Genomic DNA, 26153 nt, shown 5'->3' with positions numbered 1-26153 from the left:
TTTTGTAAAACCAATGCTGCAGGGCAACTAGAAACTACAAATAAAATAAAATAAGCAAATATGCACAAAGTAAAGCATGAAAACATCATTTCATAAGGCAGTAAAAATTCTCACAACTCTCATGGAGAGATACTTGTCATAATCAGGTGTGTAGACGTAAGAATATTTCTCATCACTTCATAAGCATTTCAGTAAGTAGCAAAAAGTACGCGATCCAAAGTGTAATCATATATTTCCAAGTAATAGTGTGTCGTGTTTGTGGTGCGTTCTGCAGAGAAATGTCAATAGTGAGGTCAACGGCTTGTCTTTCCTACAGCTATACGAGCGCTTGCGGGAGTGTGATAAACTTCAGAGTGGAACAAGTGAAGTTGAAAAGTCCACACAACAATGGACATATTTCAAAGTGGCTAGCATGCAGCTGGGCTTAGTGTTACATCAAGTTCACATACACACTTTGCCAAATTATTTACGACAGCAATTTGAGCTACAAGAACAGTTTCATGCCAACAAAAAAATTTCACAGATTGAAAAATTACAGGAGAAGAGTTTAGAAACGAAATCTCATCAATAACAGTACCTAAAAATTTCTGTCAGCATTGTGGTACTCACATTCACATATGTGTTCACATCTCATAACTCTTAAAGTACCATTCTTGGTCTCCAACATTCTTTACCACAAACCAGAGTCCCTAAACCCTACTCATTATTCATCGCCTCATTACATATGTGGTGTGACCGCCAGACACCACACTTGCCGCGGTCCGGTAGTATACGTCGGACCCGCGTGTCGCCACTATCAGTGATTGCAGACCGAGCGCCGCCGCACGGCAGGTCTAGAGAGACTTCCTAGCACTCGCCCCAGTTGTACAGCCGACTTTGCTAGCGATGGTTCACTGACAAATTACGCTCTCATTTGCCGAGACGATAGTTAGCATAGCCTTCAGCTACGTCATTTGCTACGACCTAGCAAGGCGCCATTATCATTTGCTATTTATATTGTGATGCACGTACCGTCAGACCGATGTTCACCAATTATGGATTAAAGTTAAGTATTCCAGAAGCTACGTACCTTTTTTGCTAGTCTCAAGACCTTGTCCTGTTCCAGACCTCATGCCAGCCTGCGTGAGCTTAAACGCGTGCCTTTCGGCTTCCTGTTAAAGTGGATTGGCTGTCTTGCCAGTCCACAAAAACATATATACATATTTGTTGATACTTCTTCGATACTTCATCATAATAAACACATAGCATAATCACATTTCTGCTGTAGCATTGCCTTTTTGATCATAAACATATTTCAACATCATAATACATATCGTCGCTGTAATAATATCATCATAATACATCAATCAAATCTCAATATCGTCATAGCATCCTCCAATAATCTCAAAACCTCTAAAAAAAAAAAAATAAAGAACGCTCTCATGCTCGTTTCAGTAGTGTCATCTACCTCAAACGTGCTTCAAAAATTATGATCCCATACAATATACATCACTCAAATCTCTTACAGTATTACAATGGTTCCGAAAATATGTGAGCAGTTTACAAAGTACAAGCAAAGTACAATTTCATAAATGCGAACTAACTGAACCGTGTAATTATGTAAATATGTATCAAAAATGTAGTAAAAATGTTTATTTCTCTCTATCGAATAGCCAGATAGCTGTGTAATTCTGTGTTAGAGAAGTATGGTACCATTGTGTAAAATTGTATAAGTAAATACCATATTAGCTAGGGCTCCTTGCACTTGCCACATGCATTGTACACAAAGCAGGTGAACCCCCATGAGGGATAATGTAATTATACCTCAGATGTAACAATATTAGAGAAGGAAAGTTGCTACTCACCATATAGCAGAGATGCTGATTCGCAATAGGCACAACAAAAAGATTCACACAGTTATAGCTTTTGGCCATTAAGACCTTTATCAGCAATAGACACCATACAGACATACACACACACACACACACACACACACACACACACACACACACCCACACACACACACACTCACGCAAACACAACTTGCACACACGTCTGCAGTCTCAGACAAATGAAAGCATACTGCAACTAACAGCACCGTTACATGATGGAAGTGGCAACTGGGTGGGGGTAAGGAGGAGGCTGGGTCAGGGAGGGGGAGAGATGGTATAGTGGGGGTGTCGGACAATGAAGTGCTGCAGTTTAGACAGAGAGAAGGTGGGGAAGGGGGTGAATGGGGTAAGTAGCGCATTTGCGTGAATGTGTGTGTGTATATGTGTGTCTATTGCTGACAAAGGCCTTAACGGCCGAAAGCTATAATTGTGTTAATCTCTTTGTTGTGCGTATCGCGACTCATCATCTCCGCTACATGGTGAGTAGCAACTTTCTTGCTCTAATACTGTTACATTCCATGCTGGATTTTCCATTGCTTGATTTATACCTCAGATGTTGCAGATTAGACTGTGGAATGAAACGTATCAGCGAAAACTTTCTCTGTATAATTGTAATTCAAAAATATTTCTAAAAATACTCCAAGTACAAAATTAATCACTCAAATGCGAGTCATGCAGCGCTAAACTGCGCTTCTTGCTGTAAGATAATTTCTGTCATTGCTTAACGGTAAAAATGTACAAAGGGCCGTAATTATCGTGGTCCAAGTTCTCAAAAAAATCGATGTACTTACCTAGTCATACAGAAAAGCAAAGCGCTTTGCGTATCATACGTTCGTTGCTGAGACCTTGAAAGTGCTATACTGTAACGTATTGTTGTGTTACGAAAAATACCTGTCTCACTGTAGCTATGCCACAAAAGTCACTACTAAAACATGTTTTACTTTTCAGAAGAACGCATAAAACTGTGCAGACATAAACAGATACAGCGTAAAAGTCATAAGGCAAATCTTGTCGCTCATTAGTAGCGTCGTAATATAATCGTGCAGCTGTCAAACAAACCAAATATTGCGTCTTCTGGTACCTCTCAGAAAGAACATAAATTAAAAATGACTTTTCAAGTAAACCAAAACGTTGCAGTAAAACCTCACTAGCAGTGTATGTTCCAAGAATGTAAACCTTATAGTCGTTACGTAATCGTGCAACCAACAAGCAGAACTGTACACACAGTAAGACTGTGTCGTCTGTTCCCTATAAAAGAGGACTCTTAAAATTACTGTCATAATATGGTACATAGGTTCTTGATTAGATGGTTAACTTCAAAATATTGCTGCAAAGCGTGGCAGTAATTTCAAGTAGAAGATTTAATTGAAAGACTAAGCCAGAAAGCAAACTATTTCTCAATATACGGGTTTACAAGAGAAACGTGATGTAATCTTTTGTTACTTTTTTCTGTGATGACCAATTAGGAGGAAAACAGAAAGAACATTGATAAAGCCAAGTTTGTGGATGTAAATAATTACTAGAATTGTTGAATGTTCTGAATTTACGCGTAGTGATGAACAGCTTATAGTCAAAGTCATCGTGTCGCCGAGTTGCACATTTGTCGTTCTTACGTCGTGTCGGCGATTCCTTCCCAAGGCTCGCTGCACCTTGCAGACTCCTTTAATGATCTCCGTAATACCATATATTATTGCGTATGACTTTTGTGTCGTACTTGTATCTACTGTTTCCTTAAGGTTTTCCCGATTTTTTATCTGTTGCGTGACCGTTTCGGTAGATGCAACTCCGTCAGTTTTAGCCTGCAAGGTGTCGTGATTTTCATGTACAATAATCTGTAGTTCTTCTATGTCAGCTTCATGATTCTATAATGTGTCTTCAGGTCGCGAAAAAATAGGTTGAGAATGTTCACAAATTTGTGTTTTCACATCTTCAGAAACTTTTTGATATTTCGATTCGGGTGTCTCCGATTCGATTTCGGGTGTCTGAGCGGTTAAATGGTTCAAGATGGCTCTTAGCACTATGGGACTTAACATCTGTGGTCATCAGTCCCCTAGAACTTAGAACTACTTAAACCTAACTAACCTAAGGATATCACACACAACCATGCCCGAGGTATGATTCGAACCTGGGACCGTAGCGGTCACGCGGTTCCAGACTGAAGCGCCTAGAACCGCACGGCCACACCGGCCAGCAAAGCGGTTAAATCTTCACGTGTTTGTTCAAGTGGTTGTTCAGTTGTGTTAAATTTTTGGAGCCGTTGCAGTATTCGTTCCTGATATTGTTCCACTGTGTCTAGCTTTTGAAGCTTTTGGTGTATTGTGTCTAGCTTTGGATCTATTCGATCAAATTTTTGAATTAATTGCAATAACAAAGCATTCGTGTTTGAAACATGTTCCTTTGTACTTTTCAGCAGTGCATTTGCATCGGCAATATTTGTATTTTGAAACGCAGAGAGTGTGTCTTGACTTAACTGAGAAAAGGGTGATGACGCAAAACCTAAATCTACAGTATTTGCAAACTGTGGTTCTGTTGTTTCGCAATCCTGAGCCGAACGGTTACCGACCGATCGATCGACAATACTTCACTGTTCACTGATAGTCTCCATTTCTACCCCGTTACTTGCTATCTAGTTCATGTCCCTATGCACTACTACCAAATTACTGTCCTGAACCTTTATGAATTCATTACTAAGTGGTGCTAACAAGCTACGCTCGTCGTCACTGTCATTACTCCCTTTACTTTCAGCCTAGCGTTACGATTGTCACTCGCCATGATTATAACAGAATTTCCTAAGAGAACACATAGAAATCAATTTAAGAAGTAAAAATAAGAAGTCGCACTAAATACCACTGAAAATAAATAATATTTAATTAATTGCAAAAACGACTGTGAGATACTTGGTGCAAATCCACATGCTTGCCACAACTGCTTTGCTCATTACAATACAGTACAACAATAAGAGACTACAACTACAAAGGGTATTCCATATACAATTACGCGGTAGCATTAACAATAAATAATTTCTAATCATGCACTAATTATTCAAATTACAAGAAAATCAGAAGATTCCAGTGAGGTATCCTCGACTAAGGGTCGGAAGTGAAACTTCTTAATATATTTTTACTTGAACTGGAATAACCGAGAAGGTGAAATTTCTTTATTTATTTAATTCTGAAACTGCTAGGTGAAACTGACGTACTGACACTTTGCTTGTCTTTACCGTTTGAACACTAACCTACAGAATTTGCCCTGACAAATACAGCTCGAACTTATACTACTCACTAATGTCCCACAATATCCTAGCGCAACGGAATCTGACTGCAAATAATTAACACGAAGGAATGGCCCTGAATTAGAAGAAATCCTAACAATAACCTATAAATTTCATAAGTCACTTACCTCAGAGAAAATCTTCATTACACGAACTACAGCGATTCAGCAAGCAGCAATACAGCCAGCTAAATAAAAGATTCTAACTACTGTAGGCTCTAACTTCTAACAGACATGTGGTTAGCAAAGGAAAGATTTTGTTGCAGAGCAAACACTGTATTTAGCAAATTTGACCTTAATAATTTGACGTCCAGTTAAAAAAAATATATAATCATCCGTAACATCCAGTTCCAAAAATTTTGTAATCGTCAACAGTACTACATTTCCATGACGGACACAAGTCCATGTCGTCAGCTTGAGCTAACACTTCAGACCACTAACCTCCATCACTGTTAACTATTATCTTCCAACCTCCATCACTGCCGGCTATTCACTCCTAACTGCCAGTCCGATCAGCCACAGAGTCTCTTACAGAGGGCGCACAGCGCTGTCAGTGATATTAATGCAGTCTATCGCGCTGTCAGAATGCAAACATACGTACAGACTACTTACAACGTCTAGCACAAAATCTTAGAAATAGTGATGGACAAGACCTGGGACCCGTTGATCTCTTTGATTTCTTCTGAGAGAAAAAATTTCATTTATAATGACATGTCTGGTGACATTTGATTTTGTTTTTATTACCGCGAGAGCGCGTTGCAGCACGTTCCAGCAGAAGGCGGACATGTAGTCTCAGCTTAACACATGCATCTGCGTGCCAGAGATGGGACATTATTTGCAGAGGGTGCGGACTTCGATAGAGGACGCTCCTGTGACGGCCGCCAATGATCCGGGTGATCAAAAAGTCAGTATAAATTTGAAAACTGAATAAATCATGGAATAATGTAGATAGAGAGGTACAAATTGACACACATGCTTGGAATCACATGGGGTTTTATTAGAACCAAAACAATACAAAAGTTCAAAAAATGTCCGATAGCTGGCGCTTCATCTGATCAGAATAGCAAAAATTTGAATAACAAAGTAAGACAAAGCAAAGATGATGATGTTTACAGGAAATGCTCAATATGTCCACCATCATTCATCAACAATAGCTGTAGTCTAGGAGTAATGTTGTGAACAGCACTGTAAAGCATGTCCGGAGTTATGGTGAGGCATTGGCGTCGGATGTTGTCTTTCAGCATCCCTAGAGATGTCGGTTGATCACGATACACTTGCGACTTCAGGTAACCCCTTAGCCAATAATCGCACGGACTGAGGTCTGGGGACCTGGGAGGCCAAGCATGACGAAAGTGGCGGCTGAGCACACGATCATCACCAAACGACGTGCGCGAGAGATCTATCACGCGTCTAGCAATATGGGGTGGAGCGCCATCCTGCATAAACATCGTACGTTCCAGCAGGTGTTTATCAGCCAGGCTGGGGATGATGCGATTCTGTAACATATCGGCGTACCCCTCACTCGTCACGGCAGCACTTACAAAACCAGAATCACGCATATCCTCGAGGAAAAAAGGACCGATAACGGTAGATGTAGTAAATACAACCCATTCCGTGACTTTCTCGTCTTGCAATGGAGTTTCCATGACAGTTCTAGGATTTTCGGTAGCCCAAATTCTGCAGTTGTGAGCGTTGATAGACCCTCGGAGCGTGAAAGGCGCTTCGTCGGTCCACAACACTTTACTCAACCAATCGTCATCTTCCGCCATCTTTTGAAATCCCCACACGCAAATGCCCTCCGCTTCACTAAATCGCGGTGCCGATGGATTTTGTACCGATAGCATCGGAGGGTACGCCTAAGTGCCAACCAAACAGTAGTGTATGGAATGCCGGTGCGACGTGCGACTGCACGAGCGCTGACTTCCCCGTGCACAGACGAACCCGCTACAGTCTCCACTTCTTCCTGATCCGTCTCAGTAGCATTACGCCTTGTGCTCGGTCGGCCACTACGGGGTCTATCGTCTAAACAACCCGTGGCTTCGAACTTCTAAATCATTCTCGCCACAGCTGCATTTGTCAACGGACCTTTACCCGTTCGAATCCCCTTCCTATGGCGATAGGATCGTAACGCTGAACTAGCACATTCCCCATTCTGATAATACAGCTTCACTAAAAGCATCTTTTCAGGTAACGTCAACAGCTGCGACTGCTGGCGCATCTGATTCTCTCTCTCATTACAGATCCTTTTATACACGATTGTCATGCGCAGTCACTGACGTTTTGCTGTCCAGCGCCATCCGTCGGACATTTTGTGAACTTAGTTTTTTTTGGTTCGAATAAAACCCTATGTCATTCCAAGTATGTGTGACAATTTTTACCTCTCTATCTACATTATTTCGTGGTTTATTAAGTTTTCCAATTTATACTGACTGTTTGATCACCCAGTACATTCGTCTCCGCGCCAGTTTCTTTTATTATAAAGCCGATAACGAGAACTAGCAGTCTCATCCGATCCAACCTTTGGTATGCAAATATTGCATGGATCTCCGCCCCACCTAAATTCTATAAGCCCCTCCAGATCTTCTAAAGCCATGCATTCCGTCTCACTTTCCGCATTCGTTAACCTTCCCCCCATCTGGATACTCTACCATCAAATTTCCATCCTCCTCACTATATCGAACACCTTAACGTCTCCTATACTGCCCACAAACTAGGCACCAATAATTCCATTGCCTCCCCTCTGATCACCAACCCTGGTATGCTACCACGCCTTTACCAACAACTCCCTCCGTCCCTGCACCTCCACACACTTCATATTCTATGCTAACACAACTTCAACCAACTCCCTCTCCCAGACAATCAGATCCCCCCCTGATATTTATCCCTCCTACTAACTTTAACCCTCCTCCACCTATCCCACTCCACATGAGGGGTCCTCTCTCTTTTTCTCTCTACACTCACCCGTACCCCTTTCTTCCTGTGCCACTACTCTTCCCACACACCATTACTCCTCCTAACTCTCTGTCCTTCCCGATGTCTGTATTCCTACTCTCTGCTTTGCCTTCTACCTCTCATCTCCATTGTTTCCCTGCGAAACAGACCCCTACCTTCTTACACCCCTCCCCATCACGGAACATCTATGGAACATATTCTTTCCTGCCAGAATACTTTTTCACCCTGTGCAGGTCCTTCAGATGTTCAATGAAAGTGCAGCGCTCCAATGCTTTTTAACTGAAGAATTTCACCTTATCACAACTGTGTTTTTAAATCGTAAATATTCTTCGTCCTTTTAGCTAACTGTCATCCCCCCGTCCATAATGAGCGTGAGGGGATGAAATAACAATAAAGGGAAAAAAAGGCTAGCACTCCTCAGCGGCGGACACCTGAAGATGGCTGAGTGGTTGCCAGCCGAAATATTGTGGCAAGATATCAACAGGATTCGGCTTCATTCCTGAAATGTCATAGAATACACGGGGCAAAATTCAAGGATCAGCAATTTTTCTACATGGAATGAATAGCACTCCCATCTCCTCTTGGAAAGAAATTTTACGTTGGCCAATATAGTTGATAGCCCTCACAGTCACTTGCTGTTCATATGACTAAGTACTTGCTGCTATTGGGTTATCGGCCATTATAGTTTCTTGACGATTTGGAAGAAGTTTAATATCAGCTGCATCCTTTGAATTATCACGTCTTTGTTGTGATATATACACACACATCAAAAAAAAGTTTTGCGTCACCTCGGTTCCGAGAGTTCCGGAAACTGTACAGAAAATTGGAATAGAAATGAACGTAAAAATCATATCCGCCCTTTTTATTGGTCATGAAAAGCATACATTGTATGTTGTACCACCATACAGCGAGACCTCCAGAGGTGGTGGTCCAGAGCCAGGAGAGCTTTTGTGAAGTTTGGAGGGTAGGAGACGAAGTATTGGCAGAAGTAAAGCTATGAGGACGGGGCGTGAGTCGTGCTTGGGTAGCTCATTTTGTAGAGCACTTGCTCGAGAAAGGCAAAGGTCCCGAGTTCGAATCTCTGTCCGGCACACACTTTTAATCTGACAGGAAATTTCATATCAGCGCACATTCCGATGCAGAGTGAAAATCTCATTCTGGAAACATCCCCCAGGCTGTGGCTAAGCCATGTCTCCGCAATATCCTTTCTTTCAGGAGTGCTGGTTCCGCAAGGTTCGCAGGAGAACTTCTGTAAAGTTTGTAAGGGAGGAGACGAGGTACTGGCAGAAGTAAAGCTGTGAGGACGGGGCGTGAGTCGTGCTTCGGTAGCCCAGATGGTAGAGCACTTGGCTGCGGAAGGCAAAGGTACCGAGTTCGAGTCTCGGTCCGGCACATAGTTTTAATCTGCAGGAAGTTTCAACACTTGCCGTGTACCTCCTTCCTGGTGGAATGACTGGAACTGATCGGCTGTCGGACCCCCTCCGTCTAATAGGCACTGCTCATGCATTGTTGTTTACATCTTTGGGTGGGTTTAGTGACATCTCTGAAGAATCAAAGGGACTGTGTCTGTGATACAATATCCACAGCCAACGTCTGTCCTCAGGAGTTCTGGGAACTGAGGTGATGCAAAACTTTTTTGATGTGTTTAATAGGGGAGAGTGTTGTACCTTGGATCAAATTTTAGACTACCGCTCTCTAATAAAAATTTAATACATTTCCTTATTTCATTTTGAATTTATAGCATTCGCTTACACCTTCCATGAACTACGGACCTTACCATCGGTGGGGTGCCTCTGCGGTACAGATAGCCGCACCGTAAGTGCAACCAGAATGAGGCGTATTTGTTAAGATGTCGGTCACACTTGTTCCTGAAGAGAGACAGCAGCTTTTTTAGTAGTTGGAGTGGGAACAGTCTGAATGACTGACTCATCTGGCCTTGTAGCATCAACCAAAGAGGCTTTGCTGTGCTGGTACTGCGAACATCTGAAAGGAAGGGGAGACTACAATAATATTTTTTTTTCGAGGGCATGTAGCTCTGTTCTATGCTTAAATGATGATGACATCCTCTTGAGTAAAATATTACGGAGGGAAAATAGTCTCCTTTGAGGTCTCCGGGTGAAGCCTACTCAGGAGAATGTCCTCATCAGAAGAAACAAAACTGGTGTCCAACGCTTCGGAGCGTGCAATGTTAGGTGCCTTAGTACACAGGCAAGTTAGGAAAATGAAAAACGATAATGGATCGGCTGAGTTAGATATAGTGGGAATTAGTGAAGTTCGGTGGCAGGAGGAACAGAACTTTGAAACTTCTTTATTTACATGTGTGTATCTGCACTTAAATTGCTGAATGACTGAGAGGATGAAACTTCTACGTTGTTTGATAGCGAAACAGCTGAGTAAAATTGAATGTACTGAGCCTACTTTCTCTTTACTTTTTCTTATCATGTCAACACTGACCCACAGTATTCTAGCGCAACGCAATCTGACTGGTCAAAGAAATTACAGCCTGACTTCCAATAATTAATTCAAAAGAATGTCCCTGACTAAAATGAAATCTTAACAATAACCTATACATTTCATTAAGTACTTATCTCAAAAAAATCTTCATTACGCGAACTACTGCAATATAGCGAGCGTCAATACTGCCAGCTAAATAGAAGATTCTAACTACTAAAGCCACTAACTACTAATAGGCACGTGCTCAGCAAAGGAAAGATTTTTTTGCAAACTTAATAATGTATTTTTTACCTCAATAATGTGACATCCAGTTCAAACATGAATATAAATGTCACTTACATCCAGTACAAAGATATATAACCTTGAATAATTTTCAATCTCCAAGTCGGATACTTCCAAATCGTTAGCCTTCGCTAACATTTCAGAACTCTACCCTTCATCAATGCTAACTTCTCACATCTAACATCCATCACTGCTGGCTGTTCACCTCCAACTGCCAATCACTGCTGGCGACTAACATCCAACTGCCGAACACTACTGGCGATTAACTTCCAACGACGAGTCCAACGAGCCACAGAGTCTCTTACACAGAAAGCGCAGTCAGAGATCCAATGCAAAGCGCTACACAGCACTGCCAACACAGAAGCAGCCTACTTACAATTTCTGGGCATGTGAATACAGGGTTATAAATACAAAATCAAATACGGGTAATTCTGGAGCAGGTTAAATAATGAATAGGAAAATAGAATGTGACAAGCTACTACGAACAGGACAGTGGAAACATTATTGCAGCCAAGACAAACACAAAGCCAACATCAACCATATTAGTACATGTTTATACGCCAACTAGCTCCATAGATGATGAAGATATTGAAGAAATGTATAATGACATAAAAGAAACAATTCTTGTAGTTAAGGGAGCGAAAATTTAATTGTGAATGGGGACTGGAATTCGACAGTGGGAAGACGAACAGAAGGAAAAATAGTAAGTGAATATGGTCTGGGGGAAAGGAATAAGAGAGGGAGCTAACTGGTACAGTTTTGCGCAGAGCATAATTTAATCATAGCTATCACTTAGTTTAAGAAACTTCGTGTACATGGAAGACACCTGGAGACACTGTAAGATTTAAGATAGATTATAAAATGGTAAAACAGAGATATCGGAACCAGATTTTAAGTTTCTGAGAGATTTCTGAAGAATACCTGTTGCAGAACCCCCAAATCGCTCTCCCGAACCGTCCGCTGCCAGCCGCTTCAACGAACGCAGGAAGGCGCGCCGATCTCCCGTCTTACGGCGTCGCAGCTCGCACCCGCCAGACCGATGTCATGGGTTGACTCCTGTTGCTCTCGTGTCGGCCGCGAAGCTACTACCCCTCGCTATACCGCGCGGCCCACTGGACTCACGTGGCGACCTCACATGCGCCAACGCTCAAAGCGGACAAGTCATCTTGTGTCTCAGTGCGCGACCGACCAGCCGATCGATCCAACCGCCAATGACCATTTCCTGACAAGGGAACCTCCCCATCGCACCCCCCTAAGATTTAGTTATGAGTTGGCACAGTGGATAGGCCTTGAAAAACTGAACACAGATCAATTGAGAAAACAGGAAGAAGTTGTGTGGAACTATGAAAAAAATAAGTAATATATACAAACTGAGTAGTCCATGCGAAAGATAGGCAACATCAAGAATAGTCTGAGTTCAGAAGCGCCGTGGTCCCGTGGTTAGCGTGAGCAGCTGCGGAACCAGAGGACCTTGGTTCAAGTTTTCCCTCGAGTGAAAAGTTTACTTTCTTTATTTTCGCAAAGTTATGATCTGTCCGTTCGTTCAGTGACGTCTCTGTTCACTGTAATAAGTTTAGTGGCTGTGTTTTGCGACCGCACCGCAAAACCGTGCGATTAGTAGACGAAAGGACGTGCCCCTCCAATGGGAACCGAAAACCGTAGATCTCAAGGTCATAGGTGAACCGATTCTTCCACAGGAAAACAATTCTGATATATTCTATACGACACTGGTGACGGCATGTGCGTCACATGACAGGAATATGTTGTCGACCCACCTAACTTGTACACTTGGCGAATGGGTAAAAAGATTCTTCTACCTTGCCCGATTTAGGTTTTCCTGTGGATGTGATAATCACTCCCAAAAAAGCGATCGCATCATACGGACAATAATAATTGTCTGAAAATAAAAAATTAAACTTTTCACTCGAGAGAAGACTTGAACCAAGGATCTCTCGTTCCGTAGTTGCTCACGCTAACCATGGGACCATGACGCTCCTGAGATCACATGCTCCTTGATATTGCCTATCTTGCACATGGACTACTCAGTTTGTATATTTTTCTTATTTTTTTCATAGTTCCACACAATTTCTTTCTGTTTTCTCGATTGATCTGTGTTCAGTGCCAACTTATAACTAAATCTGAGAGGGGTGTGATGGGGAGGTTCCCTTGTGAGCAAATCGAGCAGACTGGCGACCTAATGCGCAGACTCAGATGCAGGAACTAAGCCCTGACCGGGTGAACACTTGCTGAGTTCTCTTACTGGCGGAGTGGAAAGACTCGTTTATCCGGCCTTAAAGATTGATTCGAACGGAAGGCATACTATCACTCCGGACGACAAAGGGACACTAACTGCCCCACAAATTCGGACGAGAGACAGGCTAGCAAGCTGGGGACGAGAGACTGACCCCAAACTGACACCAGACTCACCCACACTGACCAACTGGCGAGCTCATAGCGAGCCTTAAATGCACGTGAACAGGCAACCATTCCCCTTTCCCACCAGAGGGAGACACCAAAGCTGCTATTGCCACAGCGGCGCCACCGTCAGAAACGGAGGGCGGCTGCTCCACACAACGCACTGCGGCGCGCTCTTCAAAACAGCAATTTTTACCACGGCTGATATATATAATTGTACGGAACTTCTTTCCAGACAATGAAACTTGCCCGATATCGATCCAGTGATGTATGAGGAGGCATGGGAACACACACACACACACACACACACACACACACACTCACCCACATACCCACCCACCCACCCACCCACCCACACACACACACACACACACACACACACACACACACACACACACACATATATATATATATATATATATATATATATATATGTGTGTGTGTGTGTGTGTGTGTGTGTGTGTATGTTTGTCTTTGTCTTCTCATGCCAAGTTTCATTGGCTGGAAAGAACTACTGTGGGACCACCACCCACCTTCGTTGGGACGTGTTGTGGTTGAAAACGGGATGACACAGGAAATGGATTGTGACGAGAAGGACAAGATGGGCAGAGAGAGGGGAAAGGTGGAGGTGGACAGAGGTGGGAGGAGGATACGAACAAAGAGATGGAGAAGAGCATGGCAGGGGGATAAGAACAGAGAAAAAGAGAGAGAGAGAGATAGAGAGAGAGAGAGATGGAAGAGGTAGGGAGAGGGTGAGGAGAAGATGGACGGAGAGAGGGGTATGAGGAGATGTAGAGATGTGGGAAGAGAAGATGATCACGAAGAGGTGGACAGAGAGAGGGGGGGGGGGGGCAGGAGGAAATGGAGGCTTAGAAGGGGCAAAGAGGTAGTATTAAGAAGGAGTAGGATAATGGGCAGGTGGCAAATGAAGAAGGTGTGGGGAAGCAGGAGGAAGTAACATAAGCTATCCGCTTACCTTAGGGATGGGGATTTGGGTGAGAATGAGGAGAGATGTACAAATGCGAATATGACTCTTTGGTCTTTAATTCGTGTGTTTAGTTGAGTTGGAATATAGCATGCAATGCAGTTTGGCTATTATTTGTACTGCGTAGTGTGTCAACCAGATCGCGAGACAGAGCCAGTTCATTGTTCGGTGTATTTAGGGATCGAAGATATGCCACCTGGCTAAATACAACAGAGGGAGTTAACATCCCCACTGGGGTCGCATGGTATAAAACAGCAGAGAATCAGGTAAATATATATGTGAAATGCATGTCATGTACGCGTAGGCTGGTGAAGCCGCTGCTGAAACACCAGTCGCTTATGAAATACAATCTGAGGAATTAAACTTTGGCTTCTCAGAAAAACAAATATTAGCTTTTAGTATACTTCGGTCTCTTTCCGAAGCTGCACTGGACCAGGAACTTGCTCAAAAAGTTAGGGTACCGTAAACCTAACTGTAAGTTCAATTCCAATACCGTCGTACAGAACGCGGTTAGTTTAGATCTTATAATTATTCATATGCTTAGAACTAGATAGGGAAAGAGGTTTGTAAGACTACAATTGTACCACCACATCTCTTCCCAGTTACGCCAATGCAACTAGAGAGAATTTTTTGCACGCTAGGACTCGCTTAAGATGAGCTGCCATGGATAGCAAGTGAAGAATGAATTCCTCCAGCTGCTGCACATAGTACGGGAATTTCTCGATCACCAGTATTTTAACAACCCAGAACAGGAAACTTCTTTGAAAAATACAATTTATTACGCATGATGTGCTTCAATTACTGTACTCAGTTCACATAGATTTGAATCCTCGGATCACTTTTTAAAATTAATGCGAATATTTTTAAGCGACCACTTTCTAAATTTAATGTGAACATATGTAACTTCGTAAATGTGGCTGAAATTTGGTAAGATCACTATACTCTGCGCATGATACGTAGTTTTTGCTTTTTATAATAAACAGAAGCCGCATACATTTAACTATCAAAAAACTAGTGGTGGAAACCAATATTGTTCTCCACACTATTCGATACATCCAGTGCTGTGATGTTTCTTATGACGCTATGAAATTGTCGAGCGCGTCATAACGCTACTAATAACATAAGATACCATAGTGAATGAAGTACCATCATGTGTCACCGCATTATAAGTGCTATATCGGCTACAAGACTGTATACATTTTGGTAGAAAAAGGAGGGAAAGTTGAGATAAAATTCTGAGCTTCTGACATAGTCTCTTGCCTATAATCTTAAGTCTAAGTCAAAACCGGTCTTTTAACATGTGAGAAGAGTGATGAAATTGGTATATCGGGGTTTATCCCGCAATCATCAGGCTCAATCCTTCTGCCATACCATGATGAAGTGATGGTGGCAAGCAACAAACATCAAATTGATATGAAGTGTAGTACATGCTTGGATATACACTCCTGGAAATTGAAATAAGAACACCGTGAATTCATTGTCCCAGGAAGGGGAAACTTTATTGACACATTCCTGGGGTCAGATACATCACATGATCACACTGACAGAACCACAGGCACATAGACACAGGCAACAGAGCATGCACAATGTCGGTACTAGTACAATGTATATCCACCTTTCGCAGCAATGCAGGCTGCTATTCTCCCATGGAGACGATCGTAGAGATGCTGGATGTAGTCCTGTGGAACGGCTTGCCATGCCATTTCCACCTGGCGCCTCAGTTGGACCAGCGTTCGTGCTGGACGTGCAGACCGCGTGAGACGACGCTTCATCCAGTCCCAAACATGCTCAATGGGGGACAGATCCGGAGATCTTGCTGGCCAGGGTAGTTGACTTACACCTTCTAGAGCACGTTGGGTGGCACGGGATACATGCGGACGTGCATTGTCCTGTTGGAACAGCAAGTTCCCTTGCCGGTCTAGGAATGGTAGAACGATGGGTTCGATGACGGTTTGGATGTACCGTGCACTATTCAGTGTCCCCTCGACGATCACCAGTGGTGTACGGCCAGTGTAGGAGATCGCTCCCCACACCAAGATGCCGGGTGTTGGCCCTGTGTGCCTCGGTCGTGTGCAGTCCTGATTGTGGCGCTCACCTGCACGGCGCCAAACACGCATACGACCATCATTGGCACCAAGGCAGAAGCGACTCATCGCTGAAGACGACACGTCTCCATTCGTCCCTCCATTCACGCCTGTCGCGACACCACTGGAGGCGGGCTGCACGATGTTGGGGCGTGAGAGGAAGATGGCCTAACGGTGTGCGGGACCGTAGCCCAGCTTCATGGAGACGGTTGCGAATGGTCCTCGCCGATACCCCAGGAGCAACAGTGTCCCTAATTTGCTGGGAAGTGGCGGTGCGGTCCCCTACGGCACTGCGTAGGATCCTACGGTCTTGGCGTGCATCCGTGCGTCGCTGCGGTCCGGTCCCAGGTCGACGGGCACGTGCACCTTCCGCCGACCACTGGCGACAACATCGATGTACTGTGGAGACCTCACGCCCCACGTGTTGAGCAATTCGGCGGTACGTCCACCCGGCCTCCCGCATGCCCACTATACGCCCTCGCTCAAAGTCCGTCAACTGCACATACGGTTCACGTCCACGCTGTCGCGGCATGCTACCAGTGTTAAAGACTGCGATGGAGCTCCGTAAGCCACGGCAAACTGGCTGACACTGACGGCGGCGGTGCACAAATGCTGCGCAGCTAGCGCCACTCGACGGCCAACACCGCGGTTCCTGGTGTATCCGCTGTGCCGTGCGTGTGATCATTGCTTGTACAGCCCTCTCGCAGTGTCCGGAGCAAGTATGGTGGGTCTGACACACCGGTGTCAATGTGTTCTTTTTTCCATTTCCAGGAGTGTACAAACGACTAGCATTTCATCAGAACCACACAAGGCAGTCCGGAGCAACTTCATCGCCATTCTGTACGTAAAAGAAGATTATTCAGTTGCTTTCTCTATCAGAAATCGTATCTGAATAGTGTTTGTTTGTAGAAATGATCTTCGCGATGTTCTCTTTCAACAAGACAACGGAAGAACATTTACTACTCGTGACGTGCTGACCTGTATTAATACAGAGTGTGTTTCACTGTACTCCAAATCTCCCACACAATTAGAAGATCTGGTAACGGGTTGCGGAGAGGGTAGTACGCCGCTATTCGCCGACTAGTATGATTGAAGAATTCTGACTTGGAATTAAAGTAGCATGGCACGACGTACTCATATCTGTCACGTCATCCAAGTTCAATTCGACTCCATGTCCAACACGGTTACGGCAGTTGTTCCAGAGATGACACGACTGTGTTCTAAATTCCACACACTGTACACCCGCAAGTCTGCTACAAAGTTAAGCACGCTTTCTGCCCACAGTACTGTGCACACAGAATAAAGTAAAATTTTGCAATTTTCTCTCCTTCCTCGTGTTGAAATTCTAATGGTCAACAGTCTCAGTCTCTCTCTCTCTCTCTCTCTTCATCATACACTCATAAACACGCTTAACGCCAACAATATGTAACAGCAAGCCACAGAGGAAGAGAGCAGGCGGCTTCATCGAAATACCGTATCTTGCGCCTCTTCTATGCTCGTGTGTGTGTGTGTGTGTGTGTGTGTGTGTGTGTGTGTGTGTGTGTGTGCGTCTGTTGAGAGAGAGAGAGAGAGAGAGAGAGAGAGAGAGAGAGAGAGAGAGAGAGTGAGTGAGAGAGAGGGGGGGGGGGGGGGGGGGGGGAGGGAATGTGAATGCATGCAGGTGCGTTTTCGTAAAGGCGCGCTCTCATGTTGACTGCACTCCCGCACCGCGTTAATAATTACCTCCGAGTGCAAGCTGCTGCATTTTCTGGCTTTTGTTTCGCTGTGATCTTCTTTCCTTATTCACTAGCTGTACCATTAGAGTCGTTTACAAACTGCTGGGCTCTAAATAGCGTCTAGGTTGAGGAGCTCACAAGTCAAAAACACAGCACGTCTGTAATGGTCGCATTCGAAGTTAACATTCATCCCACTTAACAGACACTCGCTGCTTTACTGTGGCTCTGTGTAGTGGTACGCCACTAACGTAAAACGATTAAATATTTCTCATACCAGTGCGAATGTATCGCGCGTGAACCGAAAATGAAAGTGGATACCAGAGAGATTTGCACTGAATTCATGTGATACACCTCACTCGGTTGGCACGCGTTCTTTGCAGAGAAGAAACGAAGAGTAGTCCAGAGAAGAAGAGGCACTTCCCTTTCTCACTCCTGTATTTTCTAAATAGCCCTTGACAGCGGAACACTCAAAGTCCTTTTCGTAGCAGGTTTTGACATACAAGCTTATTTAACACCTGACTGCAGATATGATTTAAATTTCTTTTTTAGGCAAAGCTACAGTGTCGGTACCCATCTACATTGATCTCCTTAATATATTTAGCTTATCTGCCTCTCTAATACAGCTCTTGTCAGCGTTTTGGTTAAAACGGTTGAGTATCGTAAACAGCAAACATGTGAAGGTAACACATGTATTCATTACGGTTTTGAATCTACGAGTATAACAAAGATTTTAAAAAATTTCCCTATCGCCTGTAACTGTTAATTTTCTTTTACTTAAAAACGACACGATTTAATTCTCAGCCTTTCGGCCACATTCCAGTAGAACAAGACCGTACTTTTATGTCAAAAAGTATTAGACAGTGAATTGCATGCCATCGTTACAATGTGTGACACTTTTCAATTTTGAGAATATTAAAACTTGAAATTTCTCCTCATAGAACGGCTGAAAGGCTGAAATTGCAATCGTGGAGATAGTAAATGAAGTCATTTTAACTATCTAAACTGACGGTCATATTATTTTAAATTCTTTACACGGACCTAAATTCTTTACACGGACCTAAAAGCTTATACAAAATATTTACCAGCACTTAACAGACCAGCTAGTTAGGTAGGGGAGTGGAAGACTGCGTTCGGTTGTGATGAAGTGCTTTTGGGTCAACCGTTAACCAGCTTTATTTAGCCTACAAGACAAAACTTGCACATAAAACTTTAACGATTTAGGAACACAATGAATCTAAAACTGACATCATAAAACCGATAAATTAAACTGTGATCATCTAAGAACTAGTGGGCTTCAATAACGTCTGCCAAATTTTAAATTAATAACGCTTTGGATGCGATAAAATGTACTGCAGCCACAGAGAATCTTTAAAGAGCAACACAAACGATGACATTAAAAGAAAAGCGCAATCCAATTATAGCAGTACTGTGCGAATATCAGTATTTGTCACCCTACACAATTACCGTACCAATTAATAAAGGACACGCTGAATACACTGCTCAGGTCAGGAGCTGCCCGCAGGCACTCCACACATGCCACAAATGCTGACCCCCCCCCCCCTCCCCCAGAACACCCCAGTCGTTCGTTACTGCCTGCTCACAAGTGGAGGATGCAACATGAGGGTCACCGAGTTTGATCAGATTTTGCGAGGACAACCAATATTGAAAATAAAGGAACACGTATTTCGGCTTTTTGTTAGGCAATCTCTAGTTCTTGAATAACTTGAGGTCGAAGTTCATAACGGAAAATTGTAGTTTCAGTTCTATACATCAAAATAGCGGCTAAAAACAAAAAAAATTATAAGTATTATACGCGGTCCATAGTTGTTAACGTTCGAGTTCACAGAATGAGATTTTCACTCTGAAGCGGCGTGTGCGCTGATGTGATACTTTCGGGCAGATTAAAATTGTGTGCCGGATCGAGACTCGAGCTCGGGACCTTTGCCTTTCGCGTGCTTGGGTAGCTCCGTTGGTAGAGCACTTGTCCGCGAAAGGCAAAGGTCCTGAGTTCGAGTCTCGGTTCGGCACACAATTTTAATCTGCCAGGAAGTTTCACATCAATGCGTACTCCACTGCAGAGTGAAAATCTCATTCTGGAAACATCCCTAGGCTGTGGCTAAGCCATGTCTCCGCAATATCCTTTGTTTCAGGAGTGCTAGTCCTGCTTGGTTGGCAATAGAGCTTCTGTAAAGTTTGGAAGGTAGGAGACGAGGTACTGGTGGAAGTAAATCTGTGAGGACGGACCCTGAGTCGTGCTTGGGTAGCTCAGCTGGTAGAGCGCTTGCCCATGAAAGGCAAAGGCCCCGAGTTCGAGTCTCGATTCGGTACACAGTTTTAATCTGCCAGGAAGTTTTAATGTTAGACTTATTAACGTTCCGTTGTTTTCATGCCGTAGCTTGGATATTGATCATTCAGTATGTCTAGCACAGCGAGGTTGGTGGTCGAGAGGCCAACGCATTAAACTTCCAAACTACTGGTCCGTCTTCGGTTCTCTGTCGTGTCATTTGTCCATACGACGTTTCTTTCCGTCTGCCTGATAATATTCTGATAATTGGAATAATTTTCTTTGCTATTTTTTGAGGTAAAACATCGTGAGATGCGATTAATAACCAAATAAAAATACATTAAAATGTGTTAATAGTTATATTCATTGTGATACGTAGTTCAAAAATTCGCCTAATGTATGTTATTGCGTAATCGTAACTGATCAATTACGTGAGCGTTCTCGCAATCAGTGGGGTGATTCTTATCATAGAAACAGACAAATTGTAAACATATCTCACACCCTGCGCAAAGCACAAACGAAATCTTGCCCCAATAACATGTTTTCCGTTACATTGTTCATCCGAGACATGTCTAATTCAAATTGTTAAAAACATATCTATCAGAAGTCAGTTTGGAAGTACCATGCGTATAAAAGCTTAACTTGAAAGACAGGCGTGGACAACTAGTTAAGGACTAAACCATGAATTTTGACAGATCCGCCGTATCTTGTCATTTTCTGCTCTCCTGTGATGTCATTTATTTCTTGTGATTTCTTTATTTTTCATTACACGAAAGAACGGACACACTGAGCTACAGGTTGGGTGCAGACAAGGTGGGCAGGAATCAAATACCGAGGTCTGGTCACGATGCCTCCGCTTCTGGCTCTGGCTCTGGGCACTATGGGACTTAATTTCTGAGGTCATCAGTCCCCTAGAACTTAGAACTACTTAAACCTAACTAACCTAAGAACATCACACACATCCATGTTCGAGGCAGGATTCGAACCTGCGACCGTAGCGGTCTCGCGGTTCCAGACTGAAGCAGCTAGAACCGGCCCCTCCATTTCTGTGCTGGTCCCCCATATACCCCATATAGTACCAGAGTGTTTTCCCTTTTTTTTTTTTAAATGCAACTTGATGGACACAAATTCCATAATCCTGGGACCTGAAAGAAAACAATTTTTTGTTTAGGGAGAAGGCAGTGAGAGAAAGCTCCAGAATAAGCGGAAAGAACACAAAAGCGCTCCAATACCTTGACAATTAAACACAAGGTGCTACATATTTGCAAATAAAGCACGATAACGTGGAAGCCTCTGCCATTTCCAATGCGCGTTCACCATAAACATGTGCGACAGGATCTTTGTCACACCCGGCTACATGGTGGGCGTAGTGTCTGAGTAGCCATACGATCGTATTAGTCTTCGTCCGAGAGAAAATAGAAAAGTCAGGACAGAGAACAATTTCGACCGAGAAGGCAGCATAAACTGTTTGAGTAAGGAAAAGCTACTGTCGCGAATCTTCTCGGTCACAAGAGACAAGCCTTTGTGGTAACGTATCAGGTAGATGACATGTATCGAAAAGGCCAGACGGACGAAGATCAACATGATCGAGGTGTTCGTTGGTTCGTATCAGGTTGTGAATGATCCCAGATGAGGCGACTCTCTTCTGGAGGAGAGGAAGACTAACGTGACACGACATTGTTTTCCAGTGTACCAATGGCGCCGTCTTTTCAACAGGCGAGAGGGATGATAGTACTCCCCAAAGGAAAAGCAAATGTCTGTTGATTAAATGTCGGCTCCCACAAAACTGATTATAATATAAAATTCACTTAACCAGGTGCCAGTATTCCTCGCCGACATCACAGGCTAGGCATGTGAGTGAGCGGGAATGGGGTAGAATGATTGGTCTCCGGGAGGCGGACATGTCTACATCTACATCTACATTCATACTCCGCAAGCCCCCTGACGGTGTGTGGTGGAGGGTGCCTTGAGTACCACTATCGGTTCTCCCTTCTATTCTAGTCTCGTATTGTTCGTGGAAAGAAAGAGTGTCGGTATGGCTCTGCGTGGGCTCTAATCTCTCTGATTTTATCCTCATGGTCTCTTCGCGAGATATACGTAGGAGGGAGCAATATACTGCTTGACTCTTCGGTGAAGGTATGTTCTCGAAACTTCAACAAAAGCCCGTACCGAGCTACTGGGCGTCTCTCTTGCAGAGTCTTCCACTGGAATCTATCTATCATCTCCGTAACGCTTTCACGATTACTAAATGATCCTGTAACGAAGCGTGCTGCTCTCCGTTGGATCTTCTCTCTCTCTCTTCTATCAACCCTATCTGGTACGGATCCCACACCGGTGAGCAGTATTCAAGCAGTGGGCGAACAAGTGTACTGTAACCTACTTCCTTTGTTTTCAGACTGCATTTCCTTATGACTCTTCCAATGAATCTCAGTCAGGCATCTGCTTTACCAACAATTAATTTTATATGGTAATTCCATTTTAAATCACTCCTAATGCATACTCCAAGATAATTTATGGAATCAACTGTTTCCATTTGCTGGCCTGCTATATTGTAGTTAAATGATAAAGGATCTTTGTTTCTATATATTCGCAGCACGTTACACATGTCTACATTGAGATTCAATTGCCATTCCCTGCACCATGCATCATTTCGTTTCAGTACAATTTTCCATTGTTACAACCTCTCGATATACTGCAGCATCATCCGCAAAATGCCTCAGTGAACTTCCGATGTTATCCACAAGGTCATTTATATATATTGTGAATAGCAACGGTCCTACGACACTCCCCTGCAGTATACCTGAAATCACTCTTACTTCGGAAGACTTTTCTCCATTGAGAATGACATGCTGCGTTCTGTTATCTAGGAACTCTTCAATCCAATCACACAATTGGTCTGATAGTCCATATGCTCTTACTTTGTTCATTAAACGACTGTCCGGAACTGTATCAAACGCCTTGCGGAATTCAAGAAACACGGCATCTACCTGGGAACCCGTGTCTATGGCCCTCTGAGCCTCGTGGAGGTATAGCGCGAGCTGGGTTTCACACGGTCGTCTTTTCCGACACCCTTGCTGATTCTTACAGAGTAGAATTCTAGTCTCCAGAAAAGTCATTATACAGGAACATAAAATGTGTTCCAAAATTCTTCAACTGATTGACGCTAGAGATATAGGTCTGTAGTTCTGCACATCTGTTTGACGTCCCTTCTTGGGAACGGCGATGACCTGTGCCTTTTCCAATGTTTTGGAACGCTACGCTCTTCTATAGACCTACGGTACAGCTCTGCAAGAAGGGGTGCAAGTTCCTTCACGTACTCTGTGTAAAATCGAACTGGTATACCATCAGGTCCAGCGGCCTTTCCTCTTTTGAGCAATTTTAATTGTTTTTCTATCCCTCTGTCATCTATTTCGATATCTACCATTTTGTCATCTGTGCGACAATCTAGAGAAGAAACTACAGCGCAGTCTTCCTCTGTGAAACAGCTTTGGAAAAAGACACAGCGGCTCGTAGAGGGTACGCAGCTTTAATAGTGGGACGTATTGAGAAACAGTGGAGAGAATAGGGCCGTACACAGTGCTGACGGGGCACTGGACCTCACAAACTAACACAGAGCGCAGAGCGATGACTTCCTTCTTGTCCGCTTGGCTGTAACGGACTGAACTGCTTCGTCCACAGGATTGGTGAGACGTTGGAGCACTGCAAAGGGTTGGACATGTCTACGTCAACGGTTCGACTACATCCTGTGTAGGCTGGACTACTGGCAAGCATGCCATTGCGTCGGCTTTCATTGATCAGAACGCAACAACACTGCAGACTGCAACGGGCACGTGAACGCCGACACTGGCTTACTGAGCGGCAAAATACAGTGTTTTCGGATGAGTCCCGCTTCAACATATCCTACAGTAATGACTGCACACGCATTCGATGCCGCCAGGGTAAAGCAATCGGCAGACTTAGTTGTTCAATGGCATAGCGGACAAATGCCGAAAGTGATGGTTCGGGGGACAATTGCCTATAACAAGCATCTCACATCCCACGTCTTAAGGGCAATCTGAATAGTTACCACTAAATTATGGAGGTTTTACAGCCCGAGATACTGTCCCTCCTGCAGGCCGTTCCACATGTCGTATTTCAGCAGGACATCGTCCAGCCGCATGTAGCGAGGAATGTGCAAACTTTCTTCGAAGAACGATGGATACCACTGCTTCTCTGGCTTGTCCGTTCGTCTGACATGCAACCCATCGACCATGTCTGGGATATGGTCGATCGACAACTTGTTCATTCAAGCCTACCTGTAGCCAAAGTTGACGCTTTGTGGCCTATCCTATGAACCGCGTGGCAGAGTATTCTCCAGCAGTATATTCAGGTGCTCTTTGATTCCATGACATAATATGTAGCGACTGTTATAGCACTACTAGTAGATAGTTCAGGAGCCACATTATAGAAAGTAAAAAAGCCGGGAATAAAAAAATGATTAAATAACACTTCCTGCAAAAATATCACATCGGCACTTGAACCGCAAATAAATTTTCACCTCGCCGCTAGTATAAGATAGAGACTAATTCTGTTCACATTCACAGTAAGAAAGATATAGGCCTGCATCCAGTTATTACCAGAAAAATTCAGATTATCACTTGCAAGTGACATTTACCGTCATGTATCACAGTCCATGGAGAGTCAACGGATGAATCTGAATGTAAAGTGCTGGAATTCTCGTTCCCACCCTCCTTACTTTTTATTTATTTAGGTATTTATTTTTGCAACGCCACATGCTGAGGTTAGAAACGCCGTTTACTGTTTATTGCGGCTTTACGGAAAGCAGCTGCTGCACGAGGCAACGTGTAGGGATCCTGCGGAAATTCAATATCAGGCGCAGAGGATGCCCTCCACTCCTCCACAGGTGGGCGGTAGTGCGGACAGTGAGAATCAGGGAAAACGAAAACTGACGGTATGTCTTTTACCACCACCACGTGTTCCATTGGCAGACTTGCGTCGGTATGGGTCTGATCGGCAGCCACGTAGGGGTGCAGAAGAATAGGCTGCAGACTCAGGGATGCCCGGGAAGTCCGTCGATTTAGTACAGAGCTCCGGAACAGGTCCTTCCTCATGTGACCCCGAAGAGGCGGTCTCGGTCTCTGGAGATATTTGAATGGGGTGGTGAACGCTTTCGAATCTTGAACAGCAGTTGATGTGTTATCATCCGGTCTGAACTTGGTAAGGAGACAGGCTTCCTCCAACACAATTTTTTCGGTAGAATGGAGGAGGGCTACACCCTTTTGAGCACTTGACAATCGTCATTCAGCGCTTCCTGCTCCATGCACTGCAATTATTCATCATTGTGGTTGTAAATATGACGGTGATCGTTTCTGGAAACCCAGAATCTACTCTGCAGGAATCAACATGGATTCCGGAAACAGCGATCGTGTGAGACCCAACTCGCTTTATTTGTTCATGAGACCCAGGAAATATTAGATACAGGCTCCCAGATGGATGCTATTTTCCTTTACTTCCGGAAGGCGTACGATACAGTTCCGCACTGTCGCCTGATAAACAAAGTAAGAGCCTACGGAATATCAGACCAGCTGCGTGGCTGTGTTGAAGAGTTTTTAGCAAACGGAACACAGCATGTTGTTCTCAATGGAGAGACGTCTACAGACGTTAAAGTAACCTCTGGCGTGCCACAGGTGCTTTTCACAATATATATAAATGACCTAGTAGATAGTGTCGGAAGTTCCATGCGGCTTTTCGCGGATGATGCTGTAGTATACAGAGAAGTTGCAGCATTAGAAAATTGTAGCGAAATGCAGGAAGATCTGCAGCGGATAGGCACTTGGTGCA

The sequence above is a fragment of the Schistocerca serialis genome, chromosome 8, assembly GCF_023864345.2.
Source record: "Schistocerca serialis cubense isolate TAMUIC-IGC-003099 chromosome 8, iqSchSeri2.2, whole genome shotgun sequence".
NCBI classification, from domain to species: Eukaryota; Metazoa; Arthropoda; class Insecta; order Orthoptera; family Acrididae; genus Schistocerca; species Schistocerca serialis.
Note: the sequence above shows the minus strand (reverse complement) of the source record.